This window comes from Leopardus geoffroyi, chromosome X (genome assembly GCF_018350155.1).
Source record: "Leopardus geoffroyi isolate Oge1 chromosome X, O.geoffroyi_Oge1_pat1.0, whole genome shotgun sequence".
NCBI lineage: Eukaryota > Metazoa > Chordata > Mammalia > Carnivora > Felidae > Leopardus > Leopardus geoffroyi.
Genome location: NC_059343.1, coordinates 95797816 through 95815814, shown reverse-complemented (window position 1 = coordinate 95815814; position 17999 = coordinate 95797816). Strand labels below are relative to the sequence as shown.

Below are 17999 nucleotides of genomic sequence, written 5' to 3'. Positions count from 1 at the left end.
TGGCTGGGGGTTGTAACGTCAAACATGACATCACGTTGTAGAACAGGTCTACAAATTGTATTATTTTTCATTTGTACCCTACTTATTATCTTCAAATTATGTTATGCATTTCCCATTGCTGTTGTATTCAAAATGTCAAAAAATATTCATCAGACCTACTCACTGACAATGACAAGTGAAACTTCAGTTGGCATAGCCAAAAGCTCCGTGTGAGGGGCAAAGAGTAGCTAGATTTTATTCATGTAACCATGTTTGGGAATTTCTGTTATTCTAATTTTTTAATGTTTATTTTTGAGAGACAGAGGGAGACACAGACTCCGAAGCAGGCTCTGAGCTGTCAGCACAGAGCCTGACATGGGGCTCCAACTCATGGACAGTGAGATCATGACCTGAGCCGAAGTCAGATGCTCAACCGACTGAGTCACTGAGGCGCCCCTGTTACTCTAATTTCAGTGGGAAATGGTTGGAGGGTTTCAGGTAGGGGCCTGTGTGATTTGAGTGATAGAAAGCACTAGAATGACAGAGCTGTAAAATCGGAAGTGAAATCAAGCACCCTAAGTAGGGGTGCTCTTAAGAGAGAGATCCGAGATGCAAAGGAGGTCAGGAAGATAGCAGAGTAGGAGGATCCTGATCTCCCCTCGTCCAGTGGACACACCGAGATAGCAGCTACGTATGTGCAACTAACTCTCTTCCCCTCCCATGCTCATGTTCTGTCTCCCTCTGTCTGTCAATAATGAGTAAGCGTTAGAAAATTAAGAAAAATAAGAAAGAAACAGCAAAATGAAAAAAAAGAGCAAAGGATATAAACAGGCAGTTCACAATATTCTGAGGGAATAGTTCTTCCCTGCTCCTAATATTTACTTCCTCTACTCAAGCACAAGTAATTCAACTACAGGTATCTCTGTCCTTTTTGTACGGTTGCAAGCTTCTAGGATGTTTGTTAGATATGTTTAAATGTGGTTGGGGCACCTGGGTGGGTCAGTCGGTTAAGCGTTCAACTTTGGCTCAGGTCATGATCTCGCAGTTCATGAGTTCAAGCCCCACATCGGGGCTCTGTGCTGACAGCTCAGAGCCTGGACCCTACATGGGATTCTGTGTACGCCTCTCTCTGTGCCCCTCCCCCACTCATGCTCTGTCTCTCAGAAATAAACATCAAAAAAAAAAAAAAAAAAAAGGAATCTTCCCATTTGCAGCGACATTGATGGACCTAGAGCGTGTTATGCTAAGTGGGAGAAGCCAAACAGAGAAAGACAAATACCATATGATTTTAGTCATATGTGGAATTTAAGAAACATAAATGAACCAAGAAGAACAAGAAAACCAGACTCTTCAGTACAGAGAACAAACTGGTGGTTGCCAGAAGGGAGTTGATAGGGAGTGGGAGAAACAGATAAAGGGGATTAAGAGGGATAAACTTCTAAGGGCGCCTGTGTGGCTCAGTCAGTTAAACGTCCCAGTTTGGCTGAGGTCATGATCTCATGGTTCGCACGTTTGAGCCCCTTGTCGGGCTCTCTTGCTGTCAGTGCAGAGCCCTCTTCAGATCCTATGTCCCCCTGTCTCTGCCATTCCCCTAATTGCGCTCTCAAAAATAAACATTAGGGGCGCTTGGGCGGCTCAGTTGTTGAGCGTCCGACTTCGGCTCAGGTCATGATCTCACAGTTCGTGGGTTTGAGACCCATGTCGGGCTCTGTGCTGACAGCCCAGAGCCTGGAGCCTGCTTCAAATTCTGTGTCTCTCTGTGCACCGACCCCCCACTCTCACTCTCTCAAAAATAAACATTAAAAAAATTTTTTTTTCATTTTTTTTGAAGAGGGATAAACTTATACTTACAAAGTAATTAAGTCATGGAGATGAAAATACAGCATAGGAAATGTAGTCACTAAGAGTCTAACATTTGTTGACAGGAATTATTATACTATGTACCTGAAGTAAACACTATTTTGATTATTCTTCAATAAAAAGCTTTGAAAAGAGAGGTCTAGACTTTTCCTTATACTTAGGTATCTGCTAATTTGTGCACATGTCCGTTTTTTAAAATTTATTTTTCATACTATTAATCGGCATCTCCGAAAGGTCCTCGACCATACGTTTTTAAGACCTTTTCATTTAATTGACCCACATATTAGCTGAAGATCAAAACCCGGAGAAGTAAAGAGATTTGTTCAAAATCAGAGACGGCAGGTTGATGGGATCACAGGGGTTGTTCGGTACTGTCTACCCTCTCTTCCCACGTGCCCTCCTCTCTCCCCACTCCCACTGCTGACTCACAGAACTTTGGAGCTGGCACGGGTCTACTGAACCCTGACCCACTCACCCATGTCAGCAGGAGAGAGAGCGCCAAGGGTATGGTCCAGAAGAGGTCATAAGCCACGACAACCATCAGAAAACGGTCTCTTAGGGCTCCATCATCAAACGTGTATAACGTTCTAAACCACCTACATGTGTATTACTATTAAACTCACAAAAGAGTACATCGTGATAATAAGCTAGTCATCTTTCACTATTACTCGGAGCCTGCCCTGTGCTACAGACCAAAAGAACAGCACAGAATTGGCATTCGACAGGTAGAGTTTTCTTCTTCTAAAGAAATGACAAGTGAGTTTATGGTCGATCCTCCCCAACAGAGATTCTGATTATGTATAAATCAAACTGCTGACTAGAAGGCCCCAGAGCAGACTACATTTCACAAGGGAAGTTCCAATGTCATCCTCTAGATCCGGTACAGGACAGGACAGGAGAGTCCTCCTTTCTTTCGCGCTCTAGGGAGACAAACAGGATCGCCTGACATCTTTGCTGGTGCTAGAGGTAACAAATATATCAGGCTACCCTGACAGCTTGAAAAGGTCTCAAGTTACTGAAGTTAGCTGCCTTTCTTTGCTCAACCTCGGGCACTAAGCACATAGCTATAATACTCATTGAAACCTAACGTACACAGGATTTCTACAAAACCTCTGTGGCACCGGTAAAAGCTGGATTAAAACATTTCAGAAAGTCATGCTTGCAAACATCAAGGAGATAAAACACAAGGCACAACTTATATTCCATCCCTACCAGATACACAACATCAACGCTAGTCAAATAATGGCCTTTGCTGGGCTTTGAGTTTGGAACTCACCAGGTACGTTACTATTTCCAGTTCCCCAGGCAGAACCCTCATAATCACCATCATTATCGCATCACGATCGCATCATCATTAGAGCGACTGAGCATGCGTGGACACGGTGCCAACCAGATGTTACCAGAGGAAGTTCAGTGAGAGGCCTATTTTGAAAAAGGAGCCTGTGTACAGAAGGGCTAACACAGAATCAAAGTGCAACTCAGAGTTCACTTACACACCTATCAGGAGTGTGAAATCCGTGTCCGTTCTTCGCCTGTGCCTGAACTCTGGGTCCACACCACTGCTCGTGCAGCACACACTGAAGATCACACTCTCTCACTTTTCTTATAAACCTAGGACCCAAAAAGGAAAGAAAGTATTTTTGATTACCCTGGTCACAGACACAAATCAATTTCTCTAAGTAAAGATTCTACATGAAAGAGAAAAATGTATCAAGCTTTTACTTCCTCTGTAAGAGAAACTCTTCCAGCCACCACACACCCTTAGGAGAAATCAGCCTAAACCTAAAGTTGGTCTGGGTCTTATATACTATAAATCCATTGTGATGTCACCAACTGTGACCATTTAGTGACTTCAGTTTGTAACTTGCTGGGATTCAGGCTTGTGGCCAAAGATACCCATCTGCCTTTTTTTTTTTGATGTCCCTGAGCTACTGCCCCTGAGGTTAATGAAATAACCTGTCAGCCCTGCATCCGTGGATATGGAAATTTTTTCCCACTTGTAACTTAATGATTCTAATGAGAGATGAGCGTCCGTCCCAGCACTAGGTGGCAAGGGACACCTTGCGTTTTGTACAGCTCTGTTACTCAGCTACCTGTAAACACCTTACAAAACTGGACCGAGCCACGTAAGATGCTAAGCAAGGGGGGGGCGCCTGGCTGGCTCAGTCGGCAGAGCATACGACTCCATCTCAGGGTCGTGTGTTGAAGGCCCACATTGGGCCTAGAGCTTACTGAAGAAACACAGAATTGCCAAGACGCTAAGCAAGGAACAATCTATACGTGTCTTCTGAAGTGATCCATTTTATGGAAGCATACACGCTTAGTGTGTGTAGCTAGAGCCTCAGTTTATTCAAAGTGGAAAAGGCCTTAAACCATATCCTAATCACGTAAACCGTCCCGGTACTTCTGGCCCTACCTGACCACTTGCATATTGCCAAAATCCAACACGGCACCTGTTGGTGTCAACTTGGGAGGGAAGGTGACCGCTGGTCAGTGGCTGAAAGATTTAAACAGGTTAACGGCGGGAAGAGGTACTGGGTGTTCGCTCTCGTTGCGTCTTTCATCCCCAGATCTCCACGGGGCTCTCCCCCTACCTTCCTTCGGGATCTCTGTCCCCTCAGTGATGCCTTCCCTGAACAACCTACCTGAAGGTGCAAATCCCCCCAGCCTCCCCAGGTCCTGCTCCCCTCCCCTGCCTAAGTGTGCTGCATAGGATGGGTCATCATCTATCATGGTATATACACGTCTCATCAATCTTACTTTTTCATTCTCCCCCACTGGAATGTGAGCCTCATGTGAGAAGGGACATTTTTTGTCTCTTTAATGGCTGTATTTCCATTATTAAGAAGAGCGTCTGGCACACGTTAGGTCAGCAAATAATGAGTTCTCTTGGCCATCAGCCTTCATGTTCATGCCATTCCCGTAGCTGACACTGTAATTGTATAGTGGGCGTCCTTCAGGATCTCCTACCATATGCTTGCATTCTCATACAAAAGCCCATTAAAAATGGATACCGCTCAGTTCACTTAAGCCCGAGTATTTCTCCAGTATGTTAAATATCACCAGTCTCTACTCCGAACTAAAGAGAGAAACAAAGCTCTGTAAATATAACCATAATCAACTCTTAGTTTTTTATTTTCCCGTATTTCTCAGATAAATAAACCGTGGTTTCCTTGTCCATTTTGGTTGGGAATCTTGATTAAGATGGCAGACTAGGAGGCCCCTGCATTTCCCTCTTCCCATTGACGCACCAAGGCTACAACTACGTATACAGCAACTCTGAGAAGAACCCGAACACTAGCAGAACTATTCACGCCTTAAAGATCTAAAGAAGCCACGTCAATAAGTCTGTTCAGGACGCACACTCCCAGTATCCGCCAAGACGGCTATCACCGATGCACATGTCCTCCCTGAGGAGGAAGAGTGTCAAAGTCCACATCAGCCACCCCCCCCATCCCCGCCAAGCTGGGTACTTGCACCAAAAAGATGCTTCCCCCATCACGTCTGTCTTTGAAATCAGCAGGGCTTAACTCCGAGACTGGGCCTTCACTCTGGGAGAGCCAGAGGACAATAGGAAAGGAGACTCTGCTTTTCAAGGGCTCATGTACAAACTCACTTGCTCACAGACCCAGCACACAGGCAGCACTTTGAAAAGTACCTGGGCCACAGCTAAGGGAGATTGATGAATTTCTGGGCCATGTTTCTTGCCCTCCTGCCTAGCTGGGCCAACACGGGAGGGCCCCAGTTCGGACACTCTCCATCTGCCTTGTGACAACCACTCACCTTGCCCCAAAAGCAGCCCCTCCAAAGCAGTCCCTTCCCCAATGCACATGTCGGTAGCCATGGCTGGGGCTGGAAGACCCCAGTGCAGCTGCCACTCTGACACGGCTGGTGGGCAGCCTTGGCTGGGACCGGCAGCCCTCTAAAGCCCCTCCTACCCAGGACAATGGAGGGCGACACTCCCTTCCAGTGTACCCGTAACAGTCGTGGCTGGACCTCACAGCCCACCACACTGGGGTCTAATCCCACCCACCAGCCCACCCCTGGCACTCATGGCCCCGGCCAGAGTGTGTGCATTCTGCCTACGTGGGACACCCCATTCTAGTGTTCAGGTAACATCGTGCTTCTGGGCCCCCGAGGATGCTTTCTACATAAATCCACTCCTTGAAGACCATGAGACACGGTCTTCCTAATACATAAAAACAAACAGGACAGGGGCACCTGGTCGGCTCAGTCGGTGGAGCATGTGACTGTTGACCTCCGGGTTGTGAGTTCGAGCCCCACGCTGGGGATGACGATTACTTTAAAAAAAATGAAATGGGAGAGTCAGGCAAAATGACACAGAGGAATATGTTCTAAATGAAAGAATAAGACACGTCAGGAGAACTAAAAATGGACATAAGCAATCTGCCTATGTGTTCAAAATAATGCTCATAAAGATGCTTGCTAGAAGTGAGGGAAGGGTGGATGAACTCAAACTTCAACAAAGAGAAATATGAAACCAAAGAAGAATAGAATATCTAAAAACGCTCAGTAATCTGGAAGATAGGATAGCTAGAAACCATCAAAGTTGAGCAACAACAAAAAAATTTTAATGACCACGTTAGACCTCTGGGACATCAAACATATTGACATTCACATTTATTGCAGGGGGTCCCCGAAAAAGAGAGAAAAGAACAGAAAAGGTAGTTAAAGAAATACTGCTTACAACTTCCCTTCCTTGGGAAAGAAACCGGTCTGGGAGGCACAGAAGGCCCCGAACGGGATGAAATCAGAGTGGACCACACCAAGAGATGATCACCAAAATATCAGAACTTAGAATCTTAGAAGCAGCAAACAAAAGGACCTACCTACATACAGAAGAACCTTCACAAGGCTATCATCTAATTTTTCAGCAGAAACTTTGCAAGCCAGAACGTACTGGTATGATGTATCGGTTTAGGTTGGCATAGTTGTTCTTGTAATTCTTGTTTCCTCATTAATATGGATATTTTTCAGCAACTCAAATAGAAGAACGAAACAGAGACTCCATTTACCCATGATAAGGGACAAAAAAGCTTCCTTCTATCCTTGCAGTTTCTGAAGCTGGAGTAAAAAGTAAATTGGAATAAGAATATCAGACAACGCCTGGGTGACGCACTCGGGTGAGCATCAGACTTCTCAGGACGGAATCTCACAGTTCTTCACTTTGAACCCCACTTTGGGTGAGCCCAGCTTTGCTCTCTCCCTCTTTACCCCTTGGTCACTTGCACCTTCTGTCTCTCTCTCACAGAAAAAAAAAAAATAACACAAGAAAAAACATTTTAATTACGAAGAGAGAAGAACAAGAGTTTCACAAATCACTAGTAGTGCCTTCTTCGAAGTTCAGACAAGTAGTTCAGATACTGATTTCTATTTCTTAATAAAAATTCCCTTGAAGAAAAAAAAATGTTTTTCATCTTTATTTGTGAGAGAGAGAGAGACAAGGAGGACGAGCAGGGGAGAAACAGAGAGAGAGAGAAGACGACAGAGAATCTGAAGCAGGCTCCAGGCACTGAGCGGTCAACAAAGAGCCGGACTTTGGCTCCGAACCATGAACCACAATTCAATTCCGTGAGCGGAATTCTCATGCTTAAACAACTGAGCCACTCAGGGACACCAGGAAATGCCCGTTGGAGAGAAACATTTCCCTTACAAAATTAAATCCCAGTTAACTCTAGTGAACGCGAACGTCTAGGGGTTCACCAGCTGACTCCTAACTACAAAGGACATACGGACACAAAAACGACTCAACAGCAAGAGGAAGGTAAGAAGAGATCCAAGAGGTCCACACCGTGCCCCCGGGTTTGGGCCTTCGAGAAACAACTGAGCGGGCACACCCTCCAGGTGTAGGTAGGCGAGCGACCAGACACCACGTCACAGAGACACACCACCCACCGTCCCTCCACATCCCCCCCCCCCGGCCCCCACGCACGCCCCCGGTACCCTCACGGCGCCCACCCCGGCAACTCTGACAGAGGGTGTGCACACGCGCCCGGGTCCGCTCGGCCCATAAGGACATCGTCCTCGGGAGTCACCCCATCCACGCCCCCTTTCCCCACTGGCTGGCGACGGCAGGCCAGCGAAACCCTGCTCGTCGGCCTCGGGGCCAGCGTGACCCACTTCCTGTCCTCGGGGTGGGTACCCCAGACGGCAAGCAGGGCGCTCCGCGGTTCCGGAGACCCAAACCTCTGCAGGTGCACCAGGTGGCGCCGGGGCCCGGAGGGCACGAGGACACCTCCGGCGCTCTCGGGCAAGGTGCGGGGGACACGGAGGGCTAGGAGGTCCGGGAGCTCCACACCGTGCCCCTGGGGTTGGCGTTCCAGGAACGCGTGAGCCGGCACACCCTCCCGGTGTACGTAAGCGGGCGAGCAGACACCACGTCCCGCCCCTCCAGGGCCTCCCCCCGCCCCCCACCCCACCCCCCACGCATTCTGGAAGGCGACATGTGTGAGGACAAGGGGCAACAGGCTGCCTTCAGCATTCGCAGGGGGCAGTGCCCGGCAGGAGGATGGACAGCAGGGTATGGGGGGGGGGGGGCGGGGGGGGTGTGGTAGAGACGCGCGTGGATGCCTGTGGACGAGTGAGGAGGGGAAGGCACGACCCGCCCCGGTCAGGGCTTGTGGGGACAGCAGAGGTCTCCACCTAAGGTCTGCCCCCGGGATCCAGAGCGTCAGCCTCCTCGGTGGCACTGGCAGACGAGTGCCTGAGCGCTGGCGCCGGTGGCCAAAGCGGGACCGGGCCCGCTATCCCACGGTGCCTGGCCCTGTGAACGGGCAGGCGGGCTGGCTGTCCACACCGGTCCCTCGATGACCAGCTGTGAAGCAAGAGTGACATCCGGCCGCAGATGTCAACGGCCATTCCTCCCCGTTGCCCTGAACGCTCCCGTGGGACGTTGGACAGGGTGGCCCGGAAAGCTGAAGTGCGCCAACGCAGAGTCCTCGGCGGACGGCTCTGCCGAGGATCGAGTGCGCGATCCAGAATCGGGTGCGGGACCGAGACCTGAGTGCGTGATCGGTGGTGGGGCCAGGCCTCCGCCAGAGAGGGTGAGGCCCCGGGGGGGATGGCAACGCGGCTGCCGGGTCTGTGCCAGACAACCGCTTCTCGCGCCCAGATGTGCTATTGAAGGGCGGGGGAGGGGGTTGGCGGAGAAGGAGAAGGAGGCGCTGGTGTTGGTGGCGGCGGTTGCCGCGGCTGCTTCGGCGGCGGCGGCGGCGGCGGCGGCTAAGACCGCCGCCGCCGCCTCCCCCTTCCACTTCCACTTCCACTTTCACTTTCACTTTCACTCACCCCGTGGTAGGCACGTCCCTTCTGGACTCTGCTGCACCAGGGAGCCACGTCCACATCTCCCGACAACCGCCCCCCCCCCAACCCCAGGCACCCCGAGAACGACTCAAAGCCCCTGGACAATGGGTGGCCGGGCCCCACACCTGATCCTCAGAATGGAACACAAGGACAGCAGGGTCCCGACTCTGCCCCCCACCGAGTGGCAGCACCCCTCCAACTGCCCCTCCAGGTCTAAGGCACGGTTTCCAGGCTCCTCTCCGCCCCCCACCCGAGGCCGGGCCACACGGGGACCCCGCTGCTAGGGCAAGGGTCACGCGGCCCAATGCTCTCCCAGGCCAGAGTCCCAGCGCCCCTGGCCCGCTGGCTTCTCCTGGCCCGTTTGTTCGCTTGGTGCTCCTGGCCCTTTCGGGGCGGCCTCTTCCCCTCCAGTCCCGCCCAGACATGGCGGCCACCAGCGTCAAGAGCCGTGGCTGCCCGTGCCCGACCCACAGGGCGGCGGGACCTGGCGCTCTGTCCCGCTACCCGTCTCTGGAGCCTCCCGGGTCGCCTGCCTGCGGGAGCTCGGCACCCGGGGGCAGTCGGGGGGTTGGAGGGAGGACCCCGTTCTCTGCCGCCCGGGACTCCCCACTTCGCTCGCAGGGAAGCCACGGCGCGGGGCTCGCGGGAAAGCGAACGAGTTCCGCTTGATGGCAGTGTTGCACCACGTATGCCCACGCGCCCTTCCCCCCAGGGCCTCTCCCTCCGCCCTTTGCCGAAGAAAAAAAGGCCGGGCCCAGTCCACCCGGGCTCCAACATGGCGGCGCCCACGGCTCCGCCACTCTGCGCGGGGCCCCTCCCCGCGTCGGACGCTCCGTGGAGCAAGCGCAGCCTCGTCGTCCCCTCTGGCTGCTGCACTTAGCCGGCTCTCGGCTCTCGGCTCTCGGCACCGGAAAGCCAGGGCGAGGGGCATCGAGGCTCCCCGCGGTGGCCCTGAACCTCTCCGGGGCTCGGTCGTCGGGACCCCTGCAGGTCTGCAGCAGACCTCAGGAGACACACTGGTCGTGGACCCGGAGCCCGAGCCGAGCCCACCCCACCTGGCCAGTCGGAGCCCGACGGGGCCCATGCTCCCCGGGAGGGAGCATCGTCCGTCAGGACTCCCCGCCAGGCCAGCCCCCAGCGGGAGGCCTCCAGAGGCCGGCCGACACGAAGGCGTGAGGCGGCCGGCGGGCACGGGCCGGGGGCTGGGGGTCGACACTGGCGTCCACCTCCCGAGGATCGACGACGGACGCGTCCCGCGGGCCTGGCCCGTCACCCACGGGGCGCCCCCGCGATTCAGGCGTGGACTGCAGCCTGGAGCCGCACCGCAGTCGCCAAAGAGGCCTCGTGCCTGCCCCCGGCTCCGTCCCTGGACAGCTCCCACGGGAGCCAAGGCCAGCGCGCGGGCGACACCCAGCTGTGCCCACGCGCTCCGGGACCCGCGCCTCTCCTGGCACGGCCGGACGAGGCCAACCAACGGTCTTCTTTCCTGTCAACCGGCTCCCGTCCTCTCCTATGGTGAACACCTGACCTGTGTCATAGCGAGGGTACCCTGACCGCCCCAGCCCGCCTCACGTTACACGGCAGAAGAACCAGGTGCGCGCCTGCGCACGCACACGGACACGCACGCATAATCACACACACAGACACACACACACACTCACACAAACACACCACGAACACGCTGGCAAACACACACTCGGCGGCAAACACCCTGAAACCCCATCGCCAAAACCCACACTCGCATACGCGAGCACACACACTCACACACGCATGGCCTAAACCCTCCGCCCCCCTTCCCTCCCCCCACCCCCTCCCACCTCCGCACCCCACCCCACCCCCCCCACCCCCCCCGCGGAGAAAAAGGGAGATCACAACCGGAGGTCATGCTTTTCCTCCTCGGGAGAAGGCCCACCCACTCCACAGCAAGTGCCTCTACAGGTCAATGATGGATGTGTGCTTTTACCCCAGTCTGGGTGCCCAAGGGCAGAAAGGGACTCCTGACAACCACCCGGACCCAAACCCGAGACTGATCCAACTTCAACCCTCGGGGAACACTTTCACTTTCTGCCCTGCAAACAGGACCCGCTTCTTCTCCCAAGCGTCCGGCCCCAGAGGCCCAGCGCCTCATTCTTCCTAGGCCAGCGGGTGGATGTATTGGGTCCCAGCTGTGCACAGCAGCGCCGCGCCCCCTCCCCGCACCCGCAGCCCCCTGGCCACAACCTCCCGTGCCCAACCACGCATCCTCCACCTCGGAAGGGCCCTGGCGGTCCCTTCCCACGCTTCAGTTCGAGGAACCCTGGCGAATCACACCCCGGTGGACACAAACCCTGTGCACGTGGGAGACTCAGGCCTGGAGGAGGGCTGGTGCTGGCGGGAGGGGACAGAGAACCCACGCTGCAGGCTCTCTGTTGTTGGAACTTGGAACCAAGCGTCCCGCCAAGGGACGCGCGCTCCCGGAGCCAGCTTGGCATCCCGCCTGGTGGGACGAGGTCCGATCGCTGGGTCCGGCCAGGGGCACACGCACGCATGCACGCTCGCCTCCGGGGCCTAGGCGAAGGGTGCTACAGCTGCGGGGGGTCCCGGGAAGGGTAGGGAAGGGAAGAAGGGAAGAAGGGTAGGGTAGGGTAGGGTAGGGTAGGGAAGAAGGGTAGGGTAGGGTAGGGTAGGGTAGGGTAGGGAAGGGAAGGGAAGGGAAGGGAAGGGAAGGGAAGGGATGCCCACCGCCCCTCCCGAAGGGGCCCGTGCCGCACGGTCTCACCTGACGCGCGCGCGCGGCCACGCCCCTGCACGCACCCTCCGCGGTCCTCAAGTCCAAACGGTCATTCCGGACACTCTGGGCTGCCCGGACTTCCGAGCAGGCTCACAGACACTTAGTTGGCCCTCCAGACCGGCTGGACACCCAGCGTCTCCATTCTCCACCATCTCCTACCCACCCTGCCGAGGGCTTCCGTACTGACCACGAAGCAAAGACACGCACAGGCAGGAGCCACGCAAGACCCCAAAGGACACAGACAGATGTGCCGCAAGGGGAAGGAAGGACCCGGTTCCTAGAGAGGCGAGCCGCCCTGAACGTCGGGGTTGGGTCCACGTCAAGGGAGGGTCACCCGGGTGCCCCCTGACTCGGGTGGGTCCGGCTCGGGCGCGCGACCAGCTCCCCCAAACAGAGACACACCCCTCACTGTCCCTCCACATCCCCCCCCCTCCCCCGTCCCGCACGCACGCCCCCAGGTACCCTCACGGCGCCCACCCCGGCAACTCTGACAGAGGGTGTGCACACGCGCCCGGGTCCGCTCGGCCCATAAGGACATCGTCCTCGGGAGTCACCCCATCCACGCCCCCTTTCCCCACTGGCTGGCGACGGCAGGCCAGCGAAACCCTGCTCGTCGGCCTCGGGGCCAGCGTGACCCACTTCCTGTCCTCGGGGTGGGTACCCCAGACGGCAAGCAGGGCGCTCCGCGGTTCCGGAGACCCAAACCTCTGCAGGTGCACCAGGTGGCGCCGGGGCCCGGAGGGCACGAGGACACCTCCGGCGCTCTCGGGCAAGGTGCGGGGGACACGGAGGGCTAGGAGGTCCGGGAGCTCCACACCGTGCCCCTGGGGTTGGCGTTCCAGGAACGCGTGAGCCGGCACACCCTCCCGGTGTACGTAAGCGGGCGAGCAGACACCACGTCCCGCCCCTCCAGGGCCTCCCCCCGCCCCCCACCCCACCCCCCACGCATTCTGGAAGGCGACATGTGTGAGGACAAGGGGCAACAGGCTGCCTTCAGCATTCGCAGGGGGCAGTGCCCGGCAGGAGGATGGACAGCAGGGTATGGGGGGGGGGGGGGGGGGGGTGTGGTAGAGACGCGCGTGGATGCCTGTGGACGAGTGAGGAGGGGAAGGCACGACCCGCCCCGGTCAGGGCTTGTGGGGACAGCAGAGGTCTCCACCTAAGGTCTGCCCCCGGGATCCAGAGCGTCAGCCTCCTCGGTGGCACTGGCAGACGAGTGCCTGAGCGCTGGCGCCGGTGGCCAAAGCGGGCCCGGGCCCGCTATCCCACGGTGCCTGGCCCTGTGATCGGGCAGGCGGGCTGGCTGTCCACACCGGTCCCTCGATGACCAGCTGTGAAGCAAGAGTGACATCCGGCCGCAGATGTCAACGGCCATTCCTCCCCGTTGCCCTGAACGCTCCCGTGGGACGTTGGACAGGGTGGCCCGGAAAGCTGAAGTGCGCCAACGCAGAGTCCTCGGCGGACGGCTCTGCCGAGGATCGAGTGCGCGATCCAGAATCGGGTGCGGGACCGAGACCTGAGTGCGTGATCGGTGGTGGGGCCAGGCCTCCGCCAGAGAGGGTGAGGCCCCGGGGGGGATGGCAACGCGGCTGCCGGGTCTGTGCCAGACAACCGCTTCTCGCGCCCAGATGTGCTATTGAAGGGCGGGGGAGGGGGTTGGCGGAGAAGGAGAAGGAGGCGCTGGTGTTGGTGGCGGCGGTTGCCGCGGCTGCTTCGGCGGCGGCGGCGGCGGCGGCGGCTAAGACCGCCGCCGCCGCCTCCCCCTTCCACTTCCACTTCCACTTTCACTTTCACTTTCACTCACCCCGTGGTGGGCACGTCCCTTCTGGACTCTGCTGCACCAGGGAGCCACGTCCACATCTCCCGACAACCGCCCCCCCCCCAACCCCAGGCACCCCGAGAACGACTCAAAGCCCCTGGACAATGGGTGGCCGGGCCCCACACCTGATCCTCAGAATGGAACACAAGGACAGCAGGGTCCCGACTCTGCCCCCCACCGAGTGGCAGCACCCCTCCAACTGCCCCTCCAGGTCTAAGGCACGGTTTCCAGGCTCCTCTCCGCCCCCCACCCGAGGCCGGGCCACACGGGGACCCCGCTGCTAGGGCAAGGGTCACGCGGCCCAATGCTCTCCCAGGCCAGAGTCCCAGCGCCCCTGGCCCGCTGGCTTCTCCTGGCCCGTTTGTTCGCTTGGTGCTCCTGGCCCTTTCGGGGCGGCCTCTTCCCCTCCAGTCCCGCCCAGACATGGCGGCCACCAGCGTCAAGAGCCGTGGCTGCCCGTGCCCGACCCACAGGGCGGCGGGACCTGGCGCTCTGTCCCGCTACCCGTCTCTGGAGCCTCCCGGGTCGCCTGCCTGCGGGAGCTCGGCACCCGGGGGCAGTCGGGGGGTTGGAGGGAGGACCCCGTTCTCTGCCGCCCGGGACTCCCCACTTCGCTCGCAGGGAAGCCACGGCGCGGGGCTCGCGGGAAAGCGAACGAGTTCCGCTTGATGGCAGTGTTGCACCACGTATGCCCACGCGCCCTTCCCCCAGGGCCTCTCCCTCCGCCCTTTGCCGAAGAAAAAAAGGCCGGGCCCAGTCCACCCGGGCTCCAACATGGCGGCGCCCACGGCTCCGCCACTCTGCGCGGGGCCCCTCCCCGCGTCGGACGCTCCGTGGAGCAAGCGCAGCCTCGTCGTCCCCTCTGGCTGCTGCACTTAGCCGGCTCTCGGCTCTCGGCTCTCGGCACCGGAAAGCCAGGGCGAGGGGCATCGAGGCTCCCCGCGGTGGCCCTGAACCTCTCCGGGGCTCGGTCGTCGGGACCCCTGCAGGTCTGCAGCAGACCTCAGGAGACACACTGGTCGTGGACCCGGAGCCCGAGCCGAGCCCACCCCACCTGGCCAGTCGGAGCCCGACGGGGCCCATGCTCCCCGGGAGGGAGCATCGTCCGTCAGGACTCCCCGCCAGGCCAGCCCCCAGCGGGAGGCCTCCAGAGGCCGGCCGACACGAAGGCGTGAGGCGGCCGGCGGGCACGGGCCGGGGGCTGGGGGTCGACACTGGCGTCCACCTCCCGAGGATCGACGACGGACGCGTCCCGCGGGCCTGGCCCGTCACCCACGGGGCGCCCCCGCGATTCAGGCGTGGACTGCAGCCTGGAGCCGCACCGCAGTCGCCAAAGAGGCCTCGTGCCTGCCCCCGGCTCCGTCCCTGGACAGCTCCCACGGGAGCCAAGGCCAGCGCGCGGGCGACACCCAGCTGTGCCCACGCGCTCCGGGACCCGCGCCTCTCCTGGCACGGCCGGACGAGGCCAACCAACGGTCTTCTTTCCTGTCAACCGGCTCCCGTCCTCTCCTATGGTGAACACCTGACCTGTGTCATAGCGAGGGTACCCTGACCGCCCCAGCCCGCCTCACGTTACACGGCAGAAGAACCAGGTGCGCGCCTGCGCACGCACACGGACACGCACGCATAATCACACACACAGACACACACACACACTCACACAAACACACCACGAACACGCTGGCAAACACACACTCGGCGGCAAACACCCTGAAACCCCATCGCCAAAACCCACACTCGCATACGCGAGCACACACACTCACACACGCATGGCCTAAACCCTCCGCCCCCCTTCCCTCCCCCCACCCCCTCCCACCCCCCCCCCCCCCCCCCGCGGAGAAAAAGGGAGATCACAACCGGAGGTCATGCTTTTCCTCCTCGGGAGAAGGCCCACCCACTCCACAGCAAGTGCCTCTACAGGTCAATGATGGATGTGTGCTTTTACCCCAGTCTGGGTGCCCAAGGGCAGAAAGGGACTCCTGACAACCACCCGGACCCAAACCCGAGACTGATCCAACTTCAACCCTCGGGGAACACTTTCACTTTCTGCCCTGCAAACAGGACCCGCTTCTTCTCCCAAGCGTCCGGCCCCAGAGGCCCAGCGCCTCATTCTTCCTAGGCCAGCGGGTGGATGTATTGGGTCCCAGCTGTGCACAGCAGCGCCGCGCCCCCTCCCCGCACCCGCAGCCCCCTGGCCACAACCTCCCGTGCCCAACCACGCATCCTCCACCTCGGAAGGGCCCTGGCGGTCCCTTCCCACGCTTCAGTTCGAGGAACCCTGGCGAATCACACCCCGGTGGACACAAACCCTGTGCACGTGGGAGACTCAGGCCTGGAGGAGGGCTGGTGCTGGCGGGAGGGGACAGAGAACCCACGCTGCAGGCTCTCTGTTGTTGGAACTTGGAACCAAGCGTCCCGCCAAGGGACGCGCGCTCCCGGAGCCAGCTTGGCATCCCGCCTGGTGGGACGAGGTCCGATCGCTGGGTCCGGCCAGGGGCACACGCACGCATGCACGCTCGCCTCCGGGGCCTAGGCGAAGGGTGCTACAGCTGCGGGGGGTCCCGGGAAGGGTAGGGAAGGGAAGAAGGGAAGAAGGGTAGGGTAGGGTAGGGTAGGGTAGGGTAGGGAAGAAGGGTAGGGTAGGGTAGGGTAGGGTAGGGAAGGGAAGGGAAGGGAAGGGAAGGGAAGGGAAGGGAAGGGATGCCCACCGCCCCTCCCGAAGGGGCCCGTGCCGCACGGTCTCACCTGACGCGCGCGCGCGGCCACGCCCCTGCACGCACCCTCCGCGGTCCTCAAGTCCAAACGGTCATTCCGGACACTCTGGGCTGCCCGGACTTCCGAGCAGGCTCACAGACACTTAGTTGGCCCTCCAGACCGGCTGGACACCCAGCGTCTCCATTCTCCACCATCTCCTACCCACCCTGCCGAGGGCTTCCGTACTGACCACGAAGCAAAGACACGCACAGGCAGGAGCCACGCAAGACCCCAAAGGACACAGACAGATGTGCCGCAAGGGGAAGGAAGGACCCGGTTCCTAGAGAGGCGAGCCGCCCTGAACGTCGGGGTTGGGTCCACGTCAAGGGAGGGTCACCCGGGTGCCCCCTGACTCGGGTGGGTCCGGCTCGGGCGCGCGACCAGCTCCCCCAAACAGAGACACACCCCTCACTGTCCCTCCACATCCCCCCCCCCTCCCCCGTCCCGCACGCACGCCCCCAGGTACCCTCACGGCGCCCACCCCGGCAACTCTGACAGAGGGTGTGCACACGCGCCCGGGTCCGCTCGGCCCATAAGGACATCGTCCTCGGGAGTCACCCCATCCACGCCCCCTTTCCCCACTGGCTGGCGACGGCAGGCCAGCGAAACCCTGCTCGTCGGCCTCGGGGCCAGCGTGACCCACTTCCTGTCCTCGGGGTGGGTACCCCAGACGGCAAGCAGGGCGCTCCGCGGTTCCGGAGACCCAAACCTCTGCAGGTGCACCAGGTGGCGCCGGGGCCCGGAGGGCACGAGGACACCTCCGGCGCTCTCGGGCAAGGTGCGGGGGACACGGAGGGCTAGGAGGTCCGGGAGCTCCACACCGTGCCCCTGGGGTTGGCGTTCCAGGAACGCGTGAGCCGGCACACCCTCCCGGTGTACGTAAGCGGGCGAGCAGACACCACGTCCCGCCCCTCCAGGGCCTCCCCCCGCCCCCCACCCCACCCCCCACGCATTCTGGAAGGCGACATGTGTGAGGACAAGGGGCAACAGGCTGCCTTCAGCATTCGCAGGGGGCAGTGCCCGGCAGGAGGATGGACAGCAGGGTATGGGGGGGGGGGGGGGGGGGGTGTGGTAGAGACGCGCGTGGATGCCTGTGGACGAGTGAGGAGGGGAAGGCACGACCCGCCCCGGTCAGGGCTTGTGGGGACAGCAGAGGTCTCCACCTAAGGTCTGCCCCCGGGATCCAGAGCGTCAGCCTCCTCGGTGGCACTGGCAGACGAGTGCCTGAGCGCTGGCGCCGGTGGCCAAAGCGGGACCGGGCCCGCTATCCCACGGTGCCTGGCCCTGTGAACGGGCAGGCGGGCTGGCTGTCCACACCGGTCCCTCGATGACCAGCTGTGAAGCAAGAGTGACATCCGGCCGCAGATGTCAACGGCCATTCCTCCCCGTTGCCCTGAACGCTCCCGTGGGACGTTGGACAGGGTGGCCCGGAAAGCTGAAGTGCGCCAACGCAGAGTCCTCGGCGGACGGCTCTGCCGAGGATCGAGTGCGCGA

The 17999-nt window shown here is 58.9% G+C and overlaps 2 long non-coding RNA genes across 2 annotated transcripts in view; both read right to left on the bottom strand.

The window, feature by feature from the left end:
• The window catches only part of LOC123595360, a 57693-nt gene that overhangs the window by 5181 nt on the left and 34513 nt on the right, over positions 1 to 17999 (bottom strand). Inside the window, exon 2 of the long non-coding RNA XR_006711142.1 lies at positions 3337 to 3450. This is a non-coding gene — a long non-coding RNA (uncharacterized LOC123595360). The remainder of the gene's footprint in view (positions 1 to 3336; positions 3451 to 17999) is intronic.
• On the bottom strand, positions 4662 to 12346 carry LOC123595361. The gene is made up of 3 exons (XR_006711143.1): positions 11507 to 12346; positions 11245 to 11250; positions 4662 to 5245 (listed from the first exon to the last, which is right to left on the bottom strand). It is a non-coding gene; the product is annotated as an uncharacterized LOC123595361 (long non-coding RNA).